Source organism: Myotis daubentonii, chromosome 3, assembly GCF_963259705.1.
Source record: "Myotis daubentonii chromosome 3, mMyoDau2.1, whole genome shotgun sequence".
In the NCBI taxonomy this organism is placed as follows: Eukaryota; Metazoa; Chordata; class Mammalia; order Chiroptera; family Vespertilionidae; genus Myotis; species Myotis daubentonii.
The window spans coordinates 27558920-27582558 of NC_081842.1; positions in this window are offsets into that span (position 1 = coordinate 27558920).

Consider the following 23639-nt stretch of genomic DNA (forward strand, 5'->3'; position numbering starts at 1 on the left):
CTTTTTTCCTTAAAGCTAAACAGTGGTCGGCAAACTGCAGCTCGGCAAACAGCGGCTCGTGAGCCACATGTGGCTCTTTGGCCCCTTGAGTGTGGCTCTTCCACAAAATACCAGCTCTTCCACAAAATACCGACTTCTGCACATGGGCCACGAAGTTTCAATCGCACTGTACATGCACACCTGCACATGGTATTTTGTGGAAGAGCCACACTCAAGGGGCCAAAGAGCCGCATGTGGCTCGCGAGCCACGGTTTGCTGACCACAGATAACACCCTCGATTAGTAAGTTTATTTTATCAGGATGATAAATGACTCATTCTTACTATCCAAACATGCATTTTCATATTCATAAGCATTGGTCTGAAATCAAAATTAGGTGGTGAAAAGGAGAAGAGCAGTACCTTATGCCCATAATTACTAAACAAACAAACAAAATATAAAAGCCTCATTGATATATTAAAAAAACAAATTGGCAGTATTATCAGATTTTAAAAAAGTCATAAAAAGTACATTTGTAGTAAAATATAAAAGGAATTAACTCCACTTATGTAAAAGGTGATTTAAATAAAAAACGATGAAGTGAAATAAACAATCACTTCAGGACAGTCAATAGACATTTATTTAAAGACAAAGTAAATTATTTAAATACATATATTACTTACAAACCTTACCTTAGAACTTAAAAACTTGTACTTAAAAAGAATTTTAAAATCTACTGAGCATTTTTTTTCTTTAATATATTTTATTGATTTTCTACAGAGAGGAGGGGAGAGGGAGAGAGAGTTAGAAACATCAATGAGAGAGAAACATTGATAAGCTGCCTCCTTCACATTCCCTACTGGGGATGTGCCCACAGCCAAGGTACATGCCCTTGACCAGAATCAAACCTAGGACCCTTGAGTCCGCAGGCCGACGCTCTATCCACTGAGCCAAACCAGGTAGGGTTCATTCTTAATCATTGAGTTAGAAGATGTTCTTAACCACTGAACCTATGTAGTAATTGGTGATAAAACATAGATTAAGGCTATCTATTTAAAGAATCAAAATTGTTGCCCTAACCAGTTTGGCTCAGTGGATAGAGCATCGGCCTGCAGACTGAAGGGTCCTCGGTTCGATTCCGGTCAAAGGCATGTACCTTGGTTGCAGGCACATCCCCAGTAGGAGGTGTGCAGGAAGCAGCTGATTGATGTTTCTCTCTCATCGATGTTTCTAACTCTCTATCCCTCTCCCTTCCTCTCTGTAAACAATCAGTAAAATTAAAAAAAATGTGTTCACTGTTATTTGTTAAGCAAATATAAATTAAATAAATCCCTAAGTTATGGGGTTGCCCATTAGTATATTCTGGTTTTATATAGGCTTTCTGGGTAAAGATATGATTTGGATGATGCTTGATAGCACTATCTACCCTCTACTGCCTATTCAGTTCACAACACCTAGAATAAGCATGTCTTAATATCCTAAATAATTGTGAAGTGTGGGAGTTACATAATTTTCAGAAATAACATGGTCTTATACATAGCATTCTGTAGTATTGGCAAAAGTCTCATAAATTTCTGCAAAAGTAACATAGAAGGTTATCTGATTGTGATTTTTAAAGATAATCTCTCTAGTATTCTTTAGTTCCTTTGTCAAAATTGTCGGGATTGTCATGTATTTTTGAAAATTGAATAAACTCATTGCAATTATTTTTTTTTGCATGAAATACTGGTTTTTATTGGTTGGCACAAGATTACAACCTACGATTCCAATGACCTTCCCTCTCCCACAGCTCAAATGGAGAAAACTGATTAACATAGAGAGGAATAGCATGCTCACAGGTTTAAGCATTTGTACAGAAAGAAATGGGATGTGGGGGTGGAGTTTTGGGGACACTACCAAAGCTCTGGGCAGCGGGGAGGGGCTTGTGTGCCCTCTTGTTGGCACTACATAAGCCGACGCTATCATTGCAATTATTGAATTCTATGCCTTTCAGTGTAATGTCTTCGGATGTGGAACTTCAACTCAACACTGAAAGAAGAACATAGAAGAGGCTCATGGAAAATAATGTGTTTTCTGTACTACCAAGCAATCAGATTTGAAGGCATTCATACAATCAACTATTGGAAGTTACCAACAAATGTGACAAGGCATTTTCTGAGGCTTTCTGCTTTTAAGGTTTCTAAAAATTAAAATGGAGAATTATTTTCATTTTTTAAACGTGTAATAACTATTTCTTAAAACATTATTATGCACCAAGTATTTCACCATCAGAACTGTATAGAGCCCTAGATGGTTTGGCTCAGTGGATAGAGCATCAACCCGCAGACAGAAGAGTCCCCGGGTTTGATGCCAGCCAAGGGCACATAGGGAGGTTGCAGGCTAGATCCAATCACTGGCTTTGGTCCTGGTGTGAGAGAGGCAACCAATAGATGTGTGTCACATCGATGTTTCTCTCTCTCAGTCTCTCCCCTTCCCTTCCACTCTCTCTAAATATCAATGGAAAAATATCCTTGGGTGAGGATTAACATACAAAGAACCCACAAACAAACAAACAAACAAAAGAACTGTATAGAGACAAAATTCATTCAAAGGCACACTTAAAATTGTTAGGTCGGAAAGAGCCCAGGATCGGATACATGCAGACATGTGACAAGATAATGGACTCCCCCTGGCATTTCTGGCAGATCAGCATGCCAGACACAGATACAGGCTTCTCCCTGAATTCACACACAGATACTGACTCATTCCTGAATACGTGGCTGACCCCTGCAGCTGAAACTTCCTCAACTGAATACCTCAGCTCATGTCCCCGCCCCTCACCCAACTGCAGTATAAAAAAAAGCACCCCCCTCCCTGTTGGGGTGAATCCACGTGCCCTGTCCTTGGGGTACGTGGGTCTCCTGGGGACGCAGAAATAAACCTTTTCCTTTCCTTTCTTTTCTGATTCACTGGACTCTCTATTTCTTGCGCCGCCTCCTGAGCCACCTAACCTAACAAAAATGTGTATATTTTATTGTAGGAGAATTGTACTATTGTACTGTAACTAAAGTTTATAGAGACTATAAAAGCACTGTGGCTATAAAGCTAAGACTCACCCATATTTGGGAGCCAGGGTCATCAATTCCTCCCAGATTCAGCTGTGAAGACTTTTGCAAACATGTCCCCTCCAAGCTAATGAATGCTTTTTCAATGTCTACAAGAGTTGTATGGTCACACAAAGGCCTGTGCAACATATAGGCTTGTTAAACATATAGATTCCAGGACCCACCTATGACCTCTGAAACCTGTATTTTTAGCAAGTAAACTATGATTCTGTGAATGGGTGCATTTGAGAAACAGGACTTTTGTTTCCCCAGCACCTTGTAATAATCATTTTTCTAATCAGTTTTCTAAGTAAAATTCTTCCAGTTCAAATTTCTATTCTCTTTGAATTGTCTGATTTTTTATAGACCTCTGATTTCTAGAATTTCAGATATGGAAAATTGATGACATCTAAGTCAATAATTCGAAAAATAAAGAGAATAAATACAAGAAAAATATTAAAGATTTCCTACAGATACCGAATTGTTGGACTGGAACCCAAATTCTTTGTCCACCGGAATTGAAGAATGGATCCACAGACAGAACGTGGTATAGCAAAGGTGGAGATTTATTGAAGAACAAGTACAGACTCCCACATGGGGAGAGAGAAGAGTCCCACAGAATGAACTCCCACGTAGGGAGGGGGAAAGGGTCCCACTGAGTTCTTTTCCCCATGGCTTATAAAGGCTGCAGTTCCTGTGCCTGATAACCCCTCTGATTGGTCAATATTCCCCTTTGAATTGGTTACTATAGTGATTCCTGAGGCCCTCCTCTCTCATAGTCCTTCCATTCCTCTGGGCTTTCTCCTTTTCCATCTGAATGGCTTCCTTCTCTTTATTTTGTAAATATAGGCCTTTCTTGGCTACTTCCAGTTCCCTTGTCTTATGGAAATATACCTGTTGCTGCTTCTTTGTCTTATGTAAATGCAACTGTTGCTGCTCCCTTGTCTTATGGAGATGTAACTGCACCTGGCTTCCTTGCGTGATGGAAATGTACCTTCTCCCAGTCTGTAGCCCTGTGTTTTTCCATGGACCCCAATTCTAAAAAGTCCCTAAGCCTGCCTATATTTCCCTAAAATTCCTGCTTCACTACTTTGGTTCATTTCACAACAGATAATGGAATGAAAGAAAAGAAAAATATGGTATTGGCACTTCCAATGTCATCTTCCAAGGCATAACATAGCAAAAATACTAGTATTCTTACTTCCCAACTTATGATGTACTTTGCTCAGAAACAAAGAAAAAGCTTCAAGCATTTTGATATTTTTTTAATATCTTTGAATCAAAACAAGAAAAGTATCACGACCAAAAAACAAACAAACAAAAAACAAAAAACAAAAAAATCAGACTGTATAATTTCATTACTTACTTGGAAAAACATATTTATTAATTTAAAAAGGGAATTTTAAGATGCCAAGTAGTTACTGATTTCTGAGTGCAAAGGAATGCATTTTAATACACACTTGTTTTGATTATCAACCCTTACTGAGGTTAAATGTGCAGTGAATATAGTTCTCTTTGAATAATGTGGTCTCGGTGATCTTAACTTTTATCTTCAGAAATTCTAAATTATTGAATTATTTCAATTATGGATACAGAAAGTTGTCCAAACTGTATAATGCCTGAAATTTCTGATGCCTAGAATAGGCATTTCTACAAAAGCAGCCTCCTGGCTTGTTACTAGCAAGGGTTATTTATGTTTTACCAAAATGAAGGTCCTTAAAGAAACTACAGAGAAAATGGTAAGAGTTCTTTCTTTTTTGCAGGTGCTTAGTATTCCATCGTGTAAATGTACCACAGTTTTTTATTCACTCATCTGCTGATGGGCACTTAGGCTGTTTCTAAATCTTAGCTATGGTAAATTGTGCTGCTATGACCAAAAGGGTGCATATATTCTTTCTGATTAGTGTTTCTGATTTCTCAGGATTGTGGATGAAAGGGGCCACACGCTGACCTGACAAGCTCAGGGAAGGCCTGAGTGGCAGCCTAGCAGACTCAGAGACCTAAAATAACCACAAAGGATGGTCTGAAATTAAACTTTAACAAAAAGCAGTTATGGTGGGCAGTTATGTCCTAAGCCAGTATCTTCACTGACAAGATCAACTTTGATCCTTACTGAGCCCATTTGCCTTTTTGCCTCTAAGATAACATACCCTTGAAATGTCTGGGTAACTTGTAACTTCCCTTATTCTGGAGCCCCTGGAGCACAACCAAATGTTCTGGGGGCCAGGACAGATATTACAAATTCCTTCATTATCATGTTAATTGATCCTGCACCCACCTAAGTATGTGTCCATCATTTTACTTTTTATCCTATCACAGAGGTTTCCCCACTTCGCTTAATCCCACCTCCTTAAATCTGTCACCAATGAATTTCATGTATAAATATGGATGTAACCCTGCCATTCTCCGGAGCACTATCTCAATTCGTTGAGGTTCTGCTTCCTGGCATATGTCAACAGTTTGGCTCAAATAAACTCACAAAAATTCTTTACAGGTTTCAATGGTTTTTTACGTTAACAGGATATATTCCTAGAAGTGGGATCACTGGGTCAAATGGGAGTTCCATTTTTATTTGTGAGGAAACTCCATACAGAGGCTGCACCAGTGTGCATTCCCACCAACAATGTACTAGGGTTCCCTTTTCTCCACATCCTTGCCAACACTTGTCATTTGTTGATTTGTTGTTGACAGCCATTCTGATATGTGTGAGGTGGTACCTCATTGTGAAGTATGGTAGCAACAATCATAGGTAGAAACTGTAGTTTAACTCTAACCCTGTTGTTTGGCTTAACAATAGAAAAGTTACTTTGATTTTCTGAATTGTATAAATCATCCTATTCGATTGAATGCCTTATTGATTGTAACGTGACTATCCCATTGATTGTTATCTTACTGGTTTTAGAAAGCACATTCTTCTGTACCTGGGAAACAGGACAGCACAATTATCCTAAATTGTTTTAGTGGCCACAGATAATGCGTTCCATTTGATTCAGTGGTCCCAAGACCAGGACAGCACAATTACTCTAAATTACCTCGATGGCTCTAGATAATGAGTTCCTGGCAACTCAGTGGTCTCAAGACCCGAGGGCTCTAGATAAGGTGTTTCTGTCAATTCAGTGACCCCAGACCCAAAACTATAATTAACATGCTTAATTCTGCTTCAACTGCTTTTTTGCAAACCATGGTCCTCATTCCAAACCTTGAGATGTAATCAATACCTTTGTGATCTTTGCCTATATAAGTCTGGTTTTGCCACCATCTTATCACTATGAGATTTGTGAATGGCCCCTCATAGTCCCGGATTGCAATAAATGTGACTCCTTAATTTGACTTCTTGAGGCATCCTTCTGTGATTCCCAGGGTACATTACAACAATTGTCCCTTTGATTTGCATCTCTCAGATCATTAGTGACTTTGAGCACTTTTTCATATGCTACTAGGCCTTCTGTATGCCCACTTTGGAGAAGTGTCTTTAGGTCCTTTCCCTGTTTTTTAATTGGATTGTTTGACTTCCTTTTGTTAAGTTTGTTTTACTATTTGCAACAGCATGGATGGACCTGGAGAGTATTATGCTAAGTGAAATAAGTCAGTCGGGAAAGATAAGTATCACATGATTTCACTCATGTGAAATCTAAGGAACAAAATAAACTGATGAAGAAAAATAGATCCAGAGAGGTAGAACCATGGAACAGACTGTTGAACTTAGAGGGGAGGCAGGGGAAGGTGGGTGGGTAGGAAGAGATCAACCAATGAACTGGTATGCATATATGCATAACCCATGGACACAGACAATAAATAGGGTGGTGAAGGCTTAGGGTGGGGGACAGGGGGTGGGATGGGAGAAACCAAGCGGTGAGGAAGGAGGGATCATATGTAATGCTTTCAACAATAAAGATTTTTTTAAAAAGCTACATAGGAATCATTTGGATATGCATCAAAAACAGATTCCTAGACCTAGCTCCAGAAGTAATGGATCTAAATCTTAAAGGCAGTGGGCCAAAAATCTGTATTTCAACTAGATTCTTGGGCAATTCATATGCTAAAAGAATTTGAGGAATCTGTATTTTAAGAACTCTAAAGCTGTTCCACATGATCCTTTTATTATCACTAAGGTCACAGGGACTGTCATAGCCCAGAGGCACACATGGTGACAGTGTTATGTTGACTGTCCAAAGGAACACTTTTCCCAAAGTAAGCAAATAATGAGACAATCATTCGAAAACCTTCTTTAGAACCATCTGACATTGATTTTTAGCTACTCCTTTGGAGGACTTACTAAAACCGCAAACTGATAGAACCAATAATGTTTTCCTTGAAATGCCAAAATTGCTAAAGCATAGTCACTTAATTTAGTCAATTGCTAAAGCATATATATATATCTGCCTCCATTCATTGAAGCAATTTTTTAAGGATATTTCCTGGCTGACAAAAATGAGTTGGTGCTAAGGAAGAGAGGATATTACATATGTAGGAACAGTGATTTAAAATTTTAAAATTCTAACATCACAAATATCAAGGAAACTGAGAGAAGAGATCAGATAACTGAGAAGTAACAATAGATTGTTTTATTGAAACATTTTTATTCTTTTTTTGAAATATACTAGTATGGTTATTGTTATGCCCAGAATTCAAGATCCCCAAGAAACCACGCCAGGGAGCCAGTCCGATGCAAAAGCAGAAGGTCCTTTATTGAGTTAGCTAACCCGACCCGGGCCTCCAGTCAACGCAGCGACCGGAAACCGAGTGCCACCCATGAGAAAATCAGGGCTTTAATAGTGAGGGGAGGGGAGCTGACTGTGGGCCCTGCTGATTGGCCAGGCACAAGTCGGGTCTTGTTACACAGGATGTGGTCATCTCTATGGCGCGCACATCCCTTGCTTGTCATTGGTTAGTTCAAAGAAATCCCGGGCGTGGCCAGCAGGGGCTTCCGGGAAGAAGGCACTCTTCTGAGCACATGGCCTCTGCCCCAACATGGAGGATCCAGGGTAAGATGGAGGGCATAGCCCTCGCCCTTTCAGTTATTGATTTCAGAGAGGGAGAGATAGAAACATTAATGATGAGAGAAGAATCATGGACCGTCTGCCTCCTGCACACACCACACTGGGGATGGAGCTCACAACCTGGGCATGTGCCCTGACCCGGAATCTAACTTTGACCTCCTAGTTCATAGGTTGATGCTCAACCACAGAGCCAATAAAAATGGCGAAACATTTTTATTCCTTATCTGTTTAAACATAATATTTTGCTTACTGATTGCCATTCTTTTCTTTCTCCTCTCTTCCTGACTCGTGACTTTTCATCCTGCCTTACCCACTTTCCTCATTCTTGTATTTTCTAATTTGTATGTAACATGATCACTTTATGTTAGATGAATAGTTTATCAAGTTTTTACAGTATGTACTTAAATAGTTGGAGGACAAAATTTGACATAAAACTGATTCCACTTGATAACAAGAGACATTATAACATCATTTCCTTGAGCTTGTTTTAAATTGATCTTTGTCCAGTACAAAAATCCTATAATAATCAGCTATAAAAATGATGAGATAACACAGGTAATCATGAGTCACATTTCCCCTGTGTGGTGGAAAACGTGCTTTCGTAAGGCATGTGCATCAATTAAAAAAAATACTCAGAATACATTTGATATACAGTATATCCAACAAAGGAAAGATGAATATTTTTTTCTGATCTTTAAAAAACAAACAAACTACTTTTAAGAATGGCTGAAGAAGAGGAGCAGTCAGCACCAACTTGCATAGGAATTGATGCCCTATGAAGCCATTTACTAAAGAGCGCCTTGACAACCTAAAAGAGTCAATGCATCTCACCAAGTGAGGTTTCCAGCAAGCACAGAAAGGGTCTAGCAGAATATGTATGTGGTGCCATTTTACAATGAGCTCAATAATTTATTGATGCAGCTCCTTTTCTTTCACAACATTTTGAAAACAGAATGCTTTTAAAGTTGAATAATCATTTTAGCAAGGTGAATTCTTCAGAGATAACAGAAAAAAACTTGAAGAGATGCAATTAAAATTCTGGAAAAGTCTTAATTAAAAATTGATCACATGTTCCAATATGAATGTTCTTTCACATAAAATTACATAATATTACATAATATAAAATGACAAAGTTGTAATAATGCAGACGGGAAGCCTTCTCAAAAATTTAAAATAAAATAATAAAATAAATGAAATAAAAATAAAGTAAAATGACAAACATTTTGTCATACTTATTTTATTTATTTTTAAATGTTGGATAAACATGTTTATTCATATATTATTAAAATGATAAAATTACTTTCCCATTCACAATGGCTTGATTCTTCAGTTTTAATTTCCATATTTAGAAGTTTCCCTTAAGTCTCAGGAAATATCTGCATATGTACCTTATGAGTAGTTTTTATATGTGTAAGTGTAATAGGTAAATAGGTATATGTTAGTAGATATACTAATTATATAGGTATGTATATATTTGTAGTAGGCATATAAGTATGTATATATGTATAGGTAGGAGGGGTGGTATGGGTGTGTGTTGATAGAGACTTTGTTTTGACTCATTATCTTAGAATAATGGTAGGTTATCAATAAACAGGTAATGAATGAATCATGTTCCAAAATTTAGCACTAACTTTTATAAAATCTTTATGTATCATTGAAAATAAGCTATTCAACTTCAACAAAGTGTTGATATTTCAGCTATAATCATATATAAACTTTATTTGGGATAAATTTTATTTTTAAAACTCTACATAAAAAATTTACTAAGAGCCCTAATGAATTTTACTCTCCAATAATTAAAAAGATACTTTCCCATTATATATCTTTTTATCAAATTTTTTATTTGATATATTTTCCGTTAGCTCCAGTTTAAAAATAACATTAGTGATGTTCTTCAAAGAAGTATCATAGCCATTAAAATCCAGCTTCTGCACAACCTAAACGTATTTTCAATTCACATTACAATATAAGGCCTACTACCTACTATAGAAAGTGGTGGTCCATTTATACAATGGAATGCTATGCATCTATAAAAGAGAAGGAACTCTTTCCCTTGAGACAGCATGGAGAGGCCAAGAGAGATTCCCCAAAGAACTTGTAAACATATATGCATAGTCCATGGAAATAGACAATAGTGTGGTGAAACCCTGGGGTGGAGCGGGAACCAGATGAAGGGCTCGCAGTCCGGGAGCCCTTGGGGGATGTCTGATTGATGGCTTAGCAGGGAGCAGGCCTAAGCTGGCAGTTGGACATCCTTAGGGTTGCCACAGAGGCAGGAGAGGCTCCCACCACCGCTGCTGTGCTCGCCAGCCCTGAGCCTGGTTTGTGGCTGAGTGGCTCTCCCCCTGTGGTGCTCCTCCTGCGTTGAGCATCTTCCCCCTTGTGGTTAGCACATGTCATAGCAACTGGTTATTGCACTGATGGGTCAATTTGCATATTAGCCATTTATTATATAGGATGGTAAAACATTATTATCTACATTGCCTCTTGAGATAGATGTGTTTAAAATTAGCAAAATAAATCACAGTCTACCTGGAATAAAACATCTGTAAAGATATTATAAAGTATATACTAAATATATACTAAGATAATACCAAGTGTCATACTAAGATATCATCTAGCTTTATCATTTTATGTGTCAGTGATTTTACATGAGCTCAAATTCCTGTTCTCAGCACCTAGACACCAGGCTATGTCACATCCTCCCTCCCCCCCACCCCAATCAGAGGCTATTATCTTAGCTAAATACCAGGGAATGTTATAAATTTGAACAAACTCTTACATATTGTTCTGTTTCACTCCCTTGCCATTCTAACTTTGTCTTCACATTCATGCTAATAAACTTCCAGGTTTCTCAATATTGTTAAACTACTAGAAAAACAGAAATCCTGGGAAAAGCCCATATTCTGCCTCTCTGTGTCTGAACCTGGAATTCTGAAGGCAGCTGGAGAAATTCACTTGTCCAGACTGGATGAGGGCTGACACATGCAGTTGTAAATGTTGCTCACAAATTCCAGAGTGCCCCAAGTCACAACCACTCCCCCTCTCCCCAAGACCACACTCTAAACCCCACAGGAATAGGAATAACTCTACCACCTCCAAGTTTATATGTGTCTTTAAGGATACTCAACCATCCTTGAATTTCCCAAATGAACTTTTTCAATCACTACTGTGCAATCCTACATTTAATTGGAAAACATTTAACTGATTTCAGACAGGGGAGTGATATAATCAGGTTTCCATTTTAGACACTTCTCTCTAAATGAATATAAAGGGATGCACTGGACAGTGTCAAGACTGAAGGCTACTGCAGTAATTCATGTTGTTTGAATCTCGGCGAGAGCATAAATGAAAGAGCCAGCTCTCCAGTAGGACAGAAACGCTGAAGCTGATATGGCTGGGAATTTTCTTTTCCTTTCCCTTAAGGTTACCTTCTACCTGAGCATTACAGAAAATTAAAAAAAAAAAAAAAAAAAAGGAAACTAACAAAAAGTTAAAATATCTACCTCACAAACTCAATAGTATTGTGAACAAAAAAAGAGTAAACAAGGGAAAGGACATGGATGGCAAACATGGGGATAGGGGCTGCACAGTGAAATATCTCGTCAGATATTGAGTTCCACGTGAAGGCGGCGAGGGAGGAGCCACGGCCTTTAGGCAGAGAGGACCTAAGGGGGCGCTTGCCTGGCCCAGCAGGAGAGCTTTGTGGAGCGACTGCATGGAGGGGCTGCTGGGCTCTGCTGTCAGTGCTGGCTCAGACTGCCCCTGACTGCCTCCCTCACCCTGGCACGTGCCCTCCACAAGCAAGCAAGTGGCACCCACCCACCCACCTTTGACCTCCATCCCACAAGGGCTGAGCTGCTTCTGGGCCTTAGGAGCTTCTATCCCTGCAGCCCCAGGGCAGGCGGTGAGATGAGTCTGTCCCAGCAGGTGTGAGGGAAGAGGCTGGCCAGGTTGGAGGTGGGCCTGGGGTCCAAGCGGGTTCCCTGTGATGAGGGTGGGAGGGGAGGCACAGGCTCTGGGCTCCTTAGGACCCCATGTGGCCTGAGGAGGAAGCAGGTGGGGCCTGAGCAGCCTGTAGAAATGGTGAGCAGCACAGGATTATGTAATATGTGGTGTTATCTGATTATTTTCACTCTTCCATCCCAGGTAAGGATTTATGATTAATGGTGTGTTAGAATTGCTTTTTTGTTTTGTTTTTGTTTTTAATATCGTGGGAGTAACGTTACTGTTCCAGGAACCTTTGGTGGTAGAATGAGTGTCAGGGAAAGTAGAGAGCGAGCTTAGCAATTTGATTGTTTAATTAAACTTTTTATTTTGAAATCATTGTAGATTCACATTCAGTTTTAAGAAATAATTCAGGTCTATCTCATGCATCCTTTACCCACAATGGTAACATCTTGAAAAAAGGTATAGTATAATATTACCACTAGGGTGCTGATATTGATGCATATTGATGCAGTAACGATGCAGAACATTTCCAGAGTCACAGGAACCCTTCATGTTGTCCTTTTGAAGCCACACCCACTTCATTCCCAACCCCCACCTCTCTTAACTCACAGCAGCCACTTATTTAGTCATTTTGAGAACGTTATGTAAATGAATCATACAATAAGTTACCTTTTGAGATTGGTTTTAGTCATTCAGCAAAATTCTCTGGAGATTTACCCACATTCTATGTATCAGTAGTTTGATCCTTTGTATTTTTGAGTAGTTTTCCATGGTATAGATCTACCACAGTTCATTTAACCATGCATCAGTTGGACATCTAGGTTGTTTCCAGCCTTACACTATTGTAAATTAAGCTATTAGAAATGTTCATGTACAGGCTTTTGTGTGAACATTAGTCTGTATTTCTCTGGAATAAATGCCTGGGTGCCATTTCTGAGTAAAATGAGAACCCTACCCTTCATGTGTCAATGGAGGCTACCTCCATATGCAACTACCATTTGAATTGTTTTTCCCTTAAAAATACAGAAATATTTTTTTTTTCTGACTGCTTTCAAGATATTTTCTTTGTTTTCAGTTTTCATCTTAATTATGATATATCCTTGTATGAATTTCCATGTCTTTCTTCTGTGTAGAGTTCAATAATTTCTTGAATTGAGGTTCATGTCTCTTGTCACATCTACAGAGTTTTTAGCCATTATTTCTTCAAGTATTTTTTTAGGCCTACCATCTCTTTCCTCTCCTTCTAGGACTCTGATGACAAAAATGTTAGATCTTTTATGATAGTCCAACAGGTTTCTGAGATTCTGGGTTTTTTTGTTTTTTTGGGTTTTGTTTGTTTGTTTTTTCCCCAGTCTATTTTCTCTCTGTTTATATTTGGTAATTTTCATTGTTTTATCCTCCAGGTTGTTGATTCTTACTTTTGTATCTTGCATTATATATCGGAGTTCATTGACTGGTATTTACTGTGTTTATTTGTTTTAAAACTTCCATTTGGTGATTCTTTATATCTGATTTATTAGCAAAGGTTTCTATTTGTTGAGGCTTTCAACTTTTTCATTTCACTCAAGAATGATTATGAATGCTTGTTGAAGTATTTTTATAATGACTACTTAAAAATCTTAGAGAGTTAATTCTAACATCTCTGCCATCCCAGTGTTGGTATCTATTTCTTTTTTCTTTTTTTCATTTAGTTGGAGATCTTTCTGGTACTTGATTGATGAGTTGTTCGGTGCTGAAACATGAATATTTTATATTTTGAGACTTTATGTCTTACTTAAACCTTCTGTATTAATTGGATTTTGTTGACACTGCTCACTCCATCAGGGGAAAAGAAGGGCACTTTCTCATTACTTCCTGGTAGAGGTAGACATTCAGGTTTCCCCACTTGGTCTCCATTGAAGGGGAGGGTTATTATTTTATTGGGAGGTGATGGGATTTCTGACTCTCCAAGTGGTCTCTACTGATGCTGCAGTGTGTGTGGGTGGGGTGGGGGTAGGGATTGGGGGTGGTGACCTCGTTTCTGTCAGGTAATAATGATCATTTTGACTTTATTAAACTTCCTTTGACACCATAACAAAGGGGAAAGAGAGAAGATTGGGGCATCGTATTACTACCCAGTGAGGGTTCAAGTACAGGCTCCCCTTGTGGTCTCTATTGAAACCATTCCAATGGAATTGTAGAGGCCTTCATTACATACTTATGAGGGTAGAAGTGTATGCTCCCTTGAGCCTTTGCTGATATGAGTGGGCTTGGGCCATGGTTTCTTTTTTATTTTTCTGCAATACAGTGATTATTTTCTAAAACTACTTATTTAATCTTGTTTAGCTGCACCTTTCTAGGGATGCTTTTTTTTCAACCACAAAGTTAATTGCTTACATTCATGTGATATGAATGGGCTGAATATCAATATGTAAAGTTAATTAGTATATCATATTATAGTTAGAGGAGAGAAAATGTACACTAAAATAAATTGTAGTGGAGATTGAGACTCAGAATCTCCATTAATCCACAGCTACACCTTTCTAGGGATGCTTTTTTTTCAACCACAAAGTTAATTGCTTACATTCATGTGATATGAATGGGCTGAATATCAATATGTAAAGTTAATTAGTATATCATATTATAGTTAGAGGAGAGAAAATGTACACTAAAATAAATTGTAGTGGAGATTGAGACTCAGAATCTCCATTAATCCACAGCTACTGTCACCAAGTACTTAGATTCCTGGGATAGGAGGAACATGAAAATGCCAAGAGAATTAAGAAACCTAAGGCCCCAATCATATAGCACAAGTTGTGTAAGACCAAACATTTAAACTTTTTCATCTCATTTTGTTCATCTAAAGGATGAAGGTGTAGGATTGGTTGTCTCAGTAATCTCCTCTAACAATGTAGCTATTCACTTCTTGTATGTGATTCTACACACAAGGAGAAATTAGTAATACTTTCCCATTGAGCTCTTTGAAATTAAAAGAAACTAATATTTATCTGGGCAAAGAGTAATGTGATTCAGAAATTATTCAATTCTAGGCAGTGATAAAATTTGAGGATACACTTCAATCAATATAAGTTTTAAATAAAACGTAAATGTGCTAAAAGTTATTAAGTCTGTTAGAACCAATCAAAACTTGCTATTCTACATAACTTCGTATTTTATCTAAAAAAGCACCTTTGTTATCAATTAGTGAATTATTACCATGGGAGAAAACAGATTTCTGTAGAAAGTACATTTTGTGGAAAGGACAAATTCCACAGATACTTTTCATGTGAGAGAAAACACTCTTCAGTATCAGTAAGATATAATCTATTTAAGTTACATGTAACCCAATACTATGCTGTGAATGTTGCCTTAGTTATTCATGAACAGTGTGACTCAGACCACTCAACAATTCTCCACTTTCTCTACTGTACAATGAGGGCAGTTCTGCAAATCTATTTTAGACAACCCACTTCAGTTTTAAAGCTTTTTGGTTCAGATGAATTTATTAGTTATTTAATAATTGGTGGTAAAATGCCAAGGGTCAAACTCCATAACTAAGAGTGTGTTAATCTCCTTTATCACAGCCACACCCAGTTATACTTAACTTCTGCTTTATCTTCAAGCCCTTTCTGGCACCTTCACTTTACAGTTCCTAAAGTCCTCACATGCAGAGTTGCCTCTTGGACCTGAATGCCACTTGAAACTGCTCCATTTCCACATTAAACTCAGAGTATTGCCAGGCTATTCCTATCATTTCTTCTCCCCCAATTCCACTGATTTCACATCTTTCTTCCCCATGTTAAGTCCCATGATCCTAAACACTACAGAAAAGTCACCTGTCAGTTGAATCCCTTAAAAAGACAAGTAGACAATTTCAGAGAAGCCCTCAACTGTACCCATCAATTATTTTATTTATCTATAGTCAAATTTCAATTCAATATTAGGCCTGCAAACATGGCCACATTTTTAATTATTAATGAAAAAAAAAAACACCTCTGAGAGGGTTAACGTGACACACAGGCAGATAGGGCCGGGGTCCTGTGGAAAACAAAGGCAGGTGGAACATAGGCAGGGCACACATGGCAGTTTGAACAAGCCTAATCACGGGAACCAACCATGCAGAAACAGTAAATGTTTCTGGACTCAAAGGTGGGAGGCATGTGGAACTAGGAAGAGTCTGCAATGATGAGGTGAACTGACACATAGAAACAGGGAAAGTTCAAGTCTGTTGCTGGGCGAGAACAATGGAGGGAATCAATCTGGTGAGACAGGGATAGACATAGAGCAGACTGTAGCAAATATACTGTACCTCTGGACCACAAGACTCCATCGGTAAGCAGTTATTGGGCTCCCCTCCCTATTCAGGGAGCTGTAATACATTTTTACACTTTTGCTTAAATCTTCTGGTCCAAGGAGCTCATTCCTAGGCATTGCCAGATACGACCCAAGGAAAAACCCTCAGCTCACCATTCAGGTTATCAGTTCTTCCTATTGAGTCTTCCATTTAAACTTTCATAACACCAAGTTTATTATTGAACTTACTATTCATTTCAGTTTCAGTTTCTTATACATTACATCCCTTTCCTGAAAGTAAAACCTCACAGGTCACTCAATGCCTTATAAAAACCCAATAGAATGACCTTTTCTCTGGCTTCAGAAGACCTTCAGAGACCTTGCCATTATCAACCACCAGATGCTTCTCGGTTCCAGGATTTCTATTTTCTACCAAGCCATCGAATTTCCGTTCCCAGAATTCTATTACTTTCTTTTTTTCTTAGTGCACTAAATATCCAGGTAAGTCCTTTAAAAAATATTTAAATGACAACCTCTATGTTGATCACAGCCAAATTCTGAACTCAACCAGTTTTCTTAGAACTCCATGTTTCAACCACTTACTTGATCTTCCCACTCAAGTGTTCTGTAGACCTCTCAAACACAATACTCCCAACCTGAACTTCTTATCCCAAGTTAACAACTTCACCTGTAATTCCTTTTTTCTATAAATTCCACCCACTTAGTTATTCTTTATATTTCCTGTTCTTCACTGCAAAGTATTTCCCCAAAATATTACTTTGAGTATACCATCTTAATATTTCAAACCCTATTCTTTGTCTATTACCATTTCAAAAAAAGCAAAAGAAGCAAGCAAACAACAACAGCAACAAAGAAAAGCAAACACAACACTAAGCAGAGGTGTCCTTAGATTTACAAAGACAGCCATGATTGAGGAGTGTTAGAGAAGTCAGACAAGAAGAATGGGATTCAAGGGGGTAATAGTCCAGTGCTACTGAGTGGGAAATAAGTTAAAGATACTACATATTGCATTGTGTGTTTGTTTATCCTCACTGGAGGACATACTTATTGATTTTAGAGAGAAGGGAAAGGAGAGAAGGAGAGAGACAAACATCTACATGAGAGTGATACATTGATCAGTTGCCTTCCCTATGCACCTGACTGGCGATTGAACCTGCACCCTAAGTATGTGCCCTGACCGGGAATCGAACGCACAACCTTTCGGGATGATGTGCTAACCAACTGAAGCACATTGGCTGGGGCCATTTTTCACTGGTTTTCAAAACTAGGTTATTGGTCAGATTTACAAATGAATGAAAGTTTAAGAATTAAAAGCACTGAGTATTAATTCTCCTATTTAAGGCATTTGGCTAATGATCACAGGGTTGAAGAAGAAGGACATGGAATTAGGAACATGCATGGTAGTATCAGTGCCAAACAGTAGGATAAATCACCTCCTAAGGTGGGGAAAAAAAAGAAGGCATACATTTATGTCAGTAATAGTTAATAAATAATAGCTTCAATTTTTAGTGCTGGCTTCATACCAAACATGTGCAAGGTACTTTACAGATACTCTGCTCTTTAGTAATTTTAAAAAAAATCTTACATGGTAGGTTCTAATACTTATTAGAGATAAAACTTGCCTTAAGTTTTCTAAGTGGTGAAATGGAAAATAAGACTAAGTTGTTTTCAGCTTCTGTTATAAGCAGATTCACATTAGAGGTAGTATACTTTATTCAGAATAACATAAAAGAAAGATTTAAAAATCCTGAGTTCAAAAGAATGATGCACACAGATGAACTTCAAATGGAAAATAATTATTTACAAAGAATCTTTTCTAAATTTGAATTTAGAGATTAGAGTTTAGGAACCGAATATCCTGAATGTGGTAATATATATGTTTAGGATGCTTCAGAAATTTAGCATTAACACTCTCTTGGGGCTAAGACAAATGAGGGATCCAATGCAAAATTTAAGGAAGCCCCCACTCTCAGGTTTCTGCAAATTCAGGGTCAGCATTTGTAATGGAGAGTGAGTGCCTCCTTAAATTTTATGCCTAAGGCACTTTGCTTGCCTCACCCTAGTCCTGGTCCTACCATTTGTCAAATTTAATAATATGCTCTAAAAATCTTACAAAAAGTAATGAAGCATAGAAATTAGAAACTCTTGCTAAGGTATAATAATGTCATTTGTTCATAGATTCTAAGACCATATTGCTTCATCATCAAATTTTATACCATATAAATTTAGTTTAGAATATTAAGTACCCAAGGTGAGAATGGTTAGATAAATCAGGTTGTATATTGTACTGCCATTAAAGGTATAGTTAAGTGATAATGCAAAATTAGCATGTATAATATTAAGTAAAATAAGGAAGCTCTAAACAGAATTTATTATGTGATCCAAATAATATAATGTACATCTATATATGAGTATATAGCTACATGTGCATTTAAAAAAAATCCAAACAAATTATATCAAAATATAAGTATTTAATTTTGGTTTATAATCTTACTGACTATTTGAATATTTCACTTTATAGTCTTCTATATATCCAGCATTTCTTTAGTAATCCAAGATTAAGAAGAAAAAAATAATTTTAAAAGCATGTGTTTATTGAATACCTAGTATTTTCCAAATGTAAACTATTTTGCAATTAAAAATAAATAAAGCATAGTCCCTGCCTTCCTCCAATCCCACTGTGCAATAAAGCAGACAAGTCACACACTAGTTGCCAGCAACCCCTATTATTTACCTTGCTCGATATGCAGCTTCAAAAATGGAAGGATTCTTTGCTCTGTCATTCTCAATCCCCTGTATATAGGACAAAGGATAGAGTGTAGCTGAACAGTCATCTTGGTGAAACTTTTGTTGGTTGGTAGAAAACAGAATTGTTGGTTACTCACCAGCAGGAACAAAGATGTCCTAGTTGCTTTCCAAACTCTACAATTTCTTTATGCAAAGTAGAACGACGGATGTCAAAGTGCTTCTTCAGTGAACTACTGCCACCTCCATAGTAGGGAAAAACAAACTACATTATACTTCTTTTAAAGATGGAATTGAAAATAGTCATATACTTGTTATTCACAGAGCCCATATTTGTGAATCCACCTACTCACTAAGATGTATTTGTAACCCCACAGTTAATCCTTGAAGTACTTTCTGGAGTAGTTGTTGGACATATGCAGGTTAGTTAAAAATATACATATTCCCAGCTGAGGTCAAACATGGCAACACTCTGCCTGGGTTCATTTCTACTACAGAGATGACTAGAAGATGGAGACATAGGGAATGCAATGTTAGAATCTCCAGCTCTGGGGTCAGTTAGACGGGATTTGGATCCCAACTCTGGCACCTATCAATAGGGCAGCCTCAAGAAAGTCATAACATTTCTGAGCCTAGTTTTCTCTTTTGTAAAATTAAATATGTCTATACACAGAAAGATAGATATAGATAGATAGATAGATAGATAGATAGATAGATAGATAGATAGATATAGATATATAGATAGATAGATATAGATCAGAATGAGTTGTTTTGAGGGTTTAAGATTATAATCTATATGAAATATGTATGTGCCTGGGGTACATATACATATACACATACATATACATATACATTTACATATACATATACATATACATGTATTTCCCTCAGGAACAGCAGTTCAATGTTTACTAACTCATTGTCTCCCTGTCCTTTTAGAGCATTATTACTTGGACAAACAAGAATATTTTTGGAATGTTTTATATGCCAACACTGAATACTGCTAGATACTAAGATGTGCACAGCCTCTGACCCCAAAGGGATTACAGTCAAATGGGAAAAGCTATTTTAGTAGAAGAAGCTTTTTGTTGTTGTTGTTGTTGTTGTTTATCTCAAGTCAAAGGAGAGAGAATCCATTCCTTATCTAGAATTTTTGAACCACAAAAACTATTTTTCTTCTGATTATTCCTACTGCTTTTCTACTAGGAAGTAATACCTAGGGATGAAGGAAACATATCAATAATTCCAATTTTATGTTCATCCTTTTTTTTTTACAATTTTCAGTCTAGTTACAAAGCAAGGCCCCTACTCTCTGTTTTATGGCTTCCAAAATTAACCACAGCACACAGTTAGTAAGGGTGTGCCTTGTACTTTAACTGACTTAAGGGACTAATTAAAATTACTTATTTCCTTGTGGCTGGATGTCTCTGTTTTTTTATGTTAACTGTATCTCCTTCTTACACTTGCAGTTCTGTTTTTAATACCAAATAACATTTATTATGGCTACTACATTGATTTTCCCATTATTTCTAATCTCAGTAGAAGCTACTAAAATCTCAGAGAGCCACTACTGTCTTATTAGTGAGCTTAAATGACTTTTAACTAGATATAGTGCTAATTTTTAAAAATTAATTGACACTTTATGACTACTCAACCCTAACAAATATGTTAATTTCTACTCCTTGAAATTGAAACAAGTGCATTAAATTCAGATAGTCTATTTTTTGAGCCAGGTATTTAGTCTGTTGCATTCCAACACAGATCTATGGTACAACCCAGGTTTATAGAACATTAATCTACCATGAATACAGATGTTAAACTTTAAAACTTGAAACAGATAGCATGATAAATGTCATTTCAATCATTCTCTTATTTACCCTAATCACTAATATTTAAGCATCAATTTATAGAAGTAATTTACTAAAAACAAACAAACAAACAAAACACCAGCTACCCAGTTGTAAAGTCCTGTCTCATCTCAGTTTGTCTCCTTTGAGACTATCAGTTATGTCATCTTATTCAGGCCAAATTTTATTTTAATTTTTTATTTTTAAAATATATTTTTATTGATTTCAGAGAGGAAGGGAGAATGAGAGAGAGATAGAAAAATCAGTGATGAGAGAGAAGCATTAACTGGCTGCCTCCTGCATGTCCCCTACTGGGGATCAACCCCGCAACCCGGGCATGTGCCCTTGACCGGAATCGAATCTGGGACCCTTTTGTCTGCAGACCTAATCTCTATCCACTGAGCCAAACGGACTAGGGCCAGGCCAGATTTTAAACACCTTCCCATTTCTGATTTTCACTGTAGTCTGATAAGACAAGTATAATCTCTGTTGTACATTCTGGGAATGTTCTTTCTGTTTTTAGTCTGGAAAAGCTTATTACCCTACTCTGGCTCCTTCCAAACCTTAGTCCAGTCTGTCCAAAACTGGGGAATCATAGCCAACTGAAACAAACCATGTTAGTGTCACCAGTTAGTTTAGGAAAATCTGCTACTGTACATTTCCTTAGTTCCCGCTCCTTGCTCAGCACCATTTCTTAAATTCTTTTTCAGTTACTCAGACTTTTCCCAGAAGTATTTACTTGGCAGGTGGATGGCTCATAAAATGAAAGACAGGCAGCTAATTTGTTCCAATATTACCATCGGAAGAAGCAATAAGTAAAGAACTTCAAGCTTCTACTATTTTCCATCAGAGGTCAGGAATGGCTTGAATAAAATGATGAAATTTATTAAAGGCATTAAACTATCCCTGAGAGCATGACCTTCTCACAGGTATCTCCAGATACAATCATAAAAGCCCCTAACACTAGGTATTTGTATATGATCACAAGATTTGCATGTATATTCTTTTATAGAACTTTTAGTTAGGGCTCATTACAGCACTGAATAATTTTCAAAACTTCTTTATAACTTTTCTGAAGTCTACATCCTCAACATATACTTCCAATAAATGAGAATTTATGATAAATTTCACATGTGCCCCACTCTTCATGTGATCTTGAAACAAAAGCAAACTAATTTTATTATTATAATACGCTCTCATAATCTTTGTGGTAGTAAACGTAACATACGTTTTACAGACAATGGAGATATATTATTGCACCAAAATGTAAATTTCAGAAATATCATTCTGGTCTATAATCTTTTTATTATCCCTACCTATGCAAGTTCTGAAAGTTGCAAGCATACATTATCAAACAATCAAGAAAGAGACAGAAAGACAGACACAGACAGATGGTTTTTTGTTTGTTTGGTTGGTTGTTTTTAGGAAAACCTGTGGTCTGTTAAGATTTACACATGCAATCTATGTAGCCGAATAATTTTTTTAAAAATCTTTTCTCTTGAACTTGCTTATCATTCCTGAGGACTGGCTCAAGCAGAAATTATTAAGCCATTGTCTAATGTAATGATATGAAACATGCATATTCCATGTCAACCTAGCCATTCTGTCTTAGTCCACTTGGGTTGCCATAAAAAATACTTGGCTTATAAGCAACAGAAATTTCTTTCTATCAGTTCTGGAGTCTGGGAAGTTCAAGATCAAGGCACCAGGAGGTTTGCTATCTGGTGAGATCCTGCTTCCTTATCACTGTGTCCTCACATGGTGGAAAGTGAAAGGGTGCTCCCTGGGCTGGGGGTCTTTGTTTGAGACCACTAATCCTATTCATGAGGGATCTATATTTATGAGCTAATCACCTCCCAAAGGCCCATCTCCCTACACCATCACATTGAGCATTAGGACTTTGCATATAAGTTGGGGGGGGGGGGCAGGGCGGGCATGAACATTCAGTCTATATTACACCCATAAAAAGATGGCCAGCCTATCCAGTTGTTGTATTCTCAGGCTTAAAATAATGACTCCAACAATGTGAACCTACAAGACAAAGCTTTCCACAAGTTTGCTACCAATTTTCAGAGTACAAATCCAGAGTGAATCACTTTTATAAATGTTTGCACTCTTTAGTTATGCTAGATAGTAGTGATTCATATATATTTTTATTTAGTTTCTTGTTAGAAATAAATATGTGCTGATTTAAAATTTCTTTTTTATACTCAGACAATTCATTGTTAGCAAATTTCCTGAATAAATATTAGGCACTTGTGTTAAAATAGATGTTTTCCCTTTAAGTGCATGAATAACATGCTAACAAAGTGACCAACTATGAAAAACAAAGTGAATTGAAAATACTTTCCCATTAGTATTTCTCCCCCTCAGAACTACCATAGAGCTGAGAGGAATATAATATTCATTACCTTATGCTTTAGAAGTATATCTAAAATGTTACCTTATACAATTGTTTTGTGATCATTTCATGTGTATTCCAGTATTAAAACAAGTAAAGCACATGTTTAAATATTCATAATTTCATTTTACCCTTTCTAGCCCATAACATAATATTTCACAAACGGCTAGTTAGGATGATAAAACACATTGCTTTTAAAAGTCAGAGGACTGAAGTTCTGTTCTACTAACACTGAATAATTAATGTGGGTTCCTCCAAAAGCTTGATTTTGAAAAAAAAATCTATTTTGAAAGTTTGGGACATTTCATATCATGTAAAAGTTTAATTATATAAATAGATTT